The sequence below is a fragment of the Notolepis coatsorum genome, assembly GCF_963971535.1.
Source record: "Notolepis coatsorum genome assembly, chromosome: 1".
NCBI lineage: Eukaryota > Metazoa > Chordata > Actinopteri > Aulopiformes > Paralepididae > Notolepis > Notolepis coatsorum.
In genome coordinates, this window is record NC_140165.1 from 241,137,664 (window position 1) to 241,142,653 (window position 4,990).

Sequence of the window (4,990 nt, forward strand, 5' to 3'; positions counted from 1 at the left end):
ACAGAGTTGTAGTATTGTATGTACAGTGATACAGGTATAAAGACACTATGGCAGTAAGTTGTACTGGTCAGCAGTGTAGCTAGTAAGAGTAGGTAAGGGATATGTACAGATAATCAGATATAGATCTAGTATCTACAGACATGTAAAAAGGATTATATGCAGGTATGTACAGACAAATGTGTATATATACTGTTTATACAACGGCATGCAAATTTCTCGATTCTGATTGGCTGAAACAGTCCATTTACACGTATGTATTGCGATCAGTCCACGCTTGCTGGCCCAGGACCCGCCCACAACCGAATCACATCACATCAATCCGCCGGATCACAAGAAGGTGGACAATAATCTTTACAAATGGATATGTTGATAGCGACTAAACGACTAAATATCAAGCGATTCTGTCACAGCGAATGTCTTAGTCGTTTAAACAATGTTGGATGATGTAATTGATGGGTCTTGAATCATTCTGTAACAAAAGAAAAATCGCGGATTGATTGATTGATTCATTTGCAATTTTCTTTTCAATTTCTTTTTCCTTTCGACTGTCAGCGCTCGCTCTAGTCTCCACCCACCGCCACACACCCCCCCCCCACACACACACACACACGCACACACACACACACTCTGCCTGCAACGCGGGGGATAGTCAGACTGAGAGAGAGCTGGGTGCTGCGCTGTTCTAAGTGAGCATGGCCTATTGAGTTGATTGATTGATTGATTGCTAATTTTATTACTGTACGCTTGGTTTCCAACTGGTTAAGTTTAGGCCCTCTACAGTAGGTTTAAAAAAATAAATAAAAGAACAGGGCGAAGAAAACGTTTTTTTCCTATAGGGCAAAGAAAACTTTTTAATTTGTTTTACCTACTTTCTATAGAAGCATCTAAGAATGAAGTTCTATGGAAAGTAGGTCTGCATTCCCTTAACAATTGTGTGTATTGAGCCGTACTGTATTGTACCCATTCTGCATCTGGTAATACAATTTTCAATCAATCATTCCAATAATACACAGTTGGATGTGTTAGTTGGTTGGATGCACTTCAAGCTGCTTCCACATGAGGCAACTTCTCTCAATCATTCCAATAATACACAGTTGGATGTGTTAGTTGGTTGGATGCACTTCCGATCTGCTTCCACATGGAGGCAAATTGTCTTTTTTGTAGTTGTGGGAACTACTTTTTCTGGCGGATGGTTTTTTCAATAAATCTTCGATTAGTATGTCAATCGAAGACATCGTGATTTGTGAACAATAAACCATGCCTAGGGGGGTCTAACGACCCTCGGCTGCGCCTCGGGCCTAACGACCACCCCTAGGCATGGTTTATTGTTCACAAACCACTCCTGCGCGTGATGTAATGCTTAAATATATCACTGATTCTTGAGAGTCGGGACAAAACATGTCCTACATAGAAAAGTCTAATTTATATCAAAAATTTAAAAATTAATAATGATTGACATACTCACAAAGTTCAATCTAAAGGTATTGTGTATACTGATGTTATGTTTTAGCACATATATTTGTTTTTTGAGGGATATTTGTTTAAATGTATAATCTGTGGTTAGAAGCTCCCATGTTAATTTTCTTGTCCTCAGCAAGGGTCACATTATTGACCAGCCCAAAAAAGCTTGAAAAACCTCTCCACTTGTGAAAACATACATATCAAATCAAGGATAAGGGTTATAAATGTATAAAACAATGCATGCCATGAAACTCAAATAATATTTTCCATAGAAATCTGTGTCCTCAGTTTATGTCAACTCCGTCAGACTTTTTCATAAACCTAATTAAATCAGGCAATAGCATGGCCAGCTCTATCCCTGAGGACCCCTTTTCCTTTCCCTGCCTGTGGTGAATGCAACACTACCACACATGGTCTGGTAAATTTGATACTTTTTGATATTTTAGACAAACAATGTCAATATTCCTATGGTCACAGCTGGAACATGTCAACACCATCTCTCCGTTATTATACTTTTAAAAAACACTAGTGGATTGAATTCAAGTGTTTCAGTGAGATTATTAAAACAGCTAGCAACTGCCAAAGAACTAGCTAGCTGCAGTGCACAATACAGGCTTGGAGGGAAAATGTCTGCCTTTTTGTCAACTCCGTCAGACATCAACTCCATCAGATTTTGTGTCTGACGGAGTTGACGTGTAAGCTGACGGAGTTGACAAATCCATCAATAACCTCATAATATGCTATTATTATACTATTTTTGAACATGGTAAAGGATTTAAATGTTATTTCAGAGTTGTATCTGCACAGAAGTGTGCATATAATAGCATGCATTACAATACACTTCTGACTTTTAGAGCATGGGCAGGCTGTGGTCTGCTTATTGAATAATTGTCTTACTTTCCCAGCACATGTGTTAATACATAAATATAAATATATCACTTGTCTATGTGGTTGATTGATTGATGTAAAATTTCATAACCCAGTAGGGATACAAGACAGAAGAAAACAGTTATTCTTGTTCTTATACTGTTTACTTAGATCATCAGAGCAAAGGTGAATGGTGGTAACTTGTGGATATTTCATCTTAATATCTTTATAATAATTCTTAATATAGGACTGGTTCATGTGTGTCTACTGTAGATTGCTACATCATCCTTTATCTGACTCTTTCCATCCATAGTGTAATACATTATGGTATGGAGTGATCAACAGGATAATATTTTGCTAGTCAGTTGTCTTAATCTTATCAGTTGTCACAAGTGTAGAGTTCAAGAAAAATCAGGATCAGATAAAAATCAGATCAGGATATTCTAGATAACAATGCCAGACAGTGCAGGGAGTCTCTCAGACAGGAAAAGCAACGAAGAAAAATGCGAAAAAGGCATTCAAGAGAAATAAAAACTATGAAAGAGAATATTACAAATGTAACAAAGCAACGAAACAACCTGATAAAAACAATAATGCGCAGAAAAAAGGCTACAAATACATCACCACTGGACTCTCCAGGCACGGAAACAAAGAAGATGCTATCAGGAAGCAAAGTAAGGAATCCGAAAATCCAAAAGGCCCTTCTATTCCACAACATCCCCAGAAGAGGGCTGAAGACAAACAAACAAACTCCTGGCCCACGGCGCCAAAAACCAGCACTGAGTGTGTCATCAGGCACGATTCTTAAAATGAAAGAGTTTGGGTGAACCTACAAGTTAATGAGAGAAAAGGAGCAGCCTCAGAAAAAGCCAACATTAATACAGGGTATAACACAGACTGTTCAGGATTTCTTCCTGAACTCTGCACGTGTGACGACGGATAAGACTGACACAATCACCAGGAACAAGATCAAGCGGCAGATAATGATCCTGCTAGACTCCATGCTCAACCTCCACACTGAATTCCAGATTAAGAACCCCGCTGTAAAGCTGAGCTATTCTTCATTCTGTGCTCTGAGGTCCTTCTATGTCACAGCACCAAAAGCATCTGATCGGAAGACATGTCTGTGTCAAATACATGAAAATGCATGCTTAATGCTTGAGGTCCTTAAAATGTCTGGTGTTGTGAAGTCAAACAAACTGGATGACAGTTTTCAATTAGTTTGTTGCTCTCCAGCAAGTGAGGCCTGCCTTCTTCGCGCTTGCTCACGATGTCTAAACAAAGGTACAGTTACAGCAAGACAAAATCGATGTTCAATGGAGGCAGTGGGAGAGAGTTCAAGAAGACACGCAATGGAATCGACATCAACACTAAGCTTGTCGAACACCGAGGCAGCCTTTCAGAGCTCATCAAACTCTATGAGCAAAAACTCAGAAAGTAAACCACAACACATGTGTGTTCAGTGCGAAACCAGTCAAAAGAATACAGCAACACAATTGAGTCCTGTGATGAAAGTACAGCAATCGTCCATGTTGACTTTTCAGAATCCTGGAAATTCAAATATAAAGCTGAAGTTCAGGCCTGCCATTTCGGACAAAATCTGCCACAGATAACACTCCATACCAGAATGTATTACACTAAGGGTGGAAAGGCAGGGTTTTGCACACTGTCAGAGTCAAAGAGACAGGATGCTGCGGCAATCTGGACACAAATAGATCCAGTCCTAAAAGATATCAAGACAAAATATCCACAGGTTACCACCGTGCACTTTTGGTCTGATGGTCCAAGCAAACAAGAACAAGAAGAACTTTTTTCTTCTGGGGTTTGAAAGGACAACGTGGAACTTCTTCCCCACCTCTCATGGTAAGGGCGCACCAGACGGCATTGGCGGAACAGTAAAAAGAACAGCTGACAACCTGGTCCTGAGAGGAAATGATGTGACGGATGGACACATATTCTTCAAAAAGGTCTCAAACAGTCTGAATGGCGCACATTTTCTCCTCGTTATGTTTTGGATAACGGATTCGTACCTCTACTCAACGATGAAGCACAACCAGACAGAAGAGGAGAGAAGAGCAAAAATAGAAAAGGAGGTACACAGCGACTTTTATTTCCAAAACGGCACGGAGCATAAGCACCTGGCCGTGGGGACAGCGACCGTTCACGCAACATTAACGGCAAATCCTGAAAGAAAGAACAGACCCCCGAATGGCAGAATGGACCGAAAGACCTTTTTGTCCCTTATCCTGCTACTCTCGGGAGACATTCATCTAAACCCAGGCCCGGTCTTGACCAGAACTCAGGCGAGAAGACTTGGTCTGGCAGCGCAAGAAGCGAGGGAGGTTACCATCGCGACCAACAACAACATCAACAACTCAACCTGTGGCTACATCCACTGCGCGGACGGCAACTCTTCCCAAATGACGCCGCAGCAGACGAGCACACGTGAGGCAGAGACGAGAGGAGGTGAACCGAGGGTCGAAACCATGACGACCATCTCGACGCGGGATTTAAACATCTCAACGCCCGATAGCCGGCTAGCCAGCGGAGCTAACAGCGAAAACATCCAGCAACAAAGGACTCTGGACCGAGTCCTTTGTTGTACCAGCACGGCACGGGACCCGACCCCCCCCCTCCCCCCTTCCCACCCACGACAACAAAG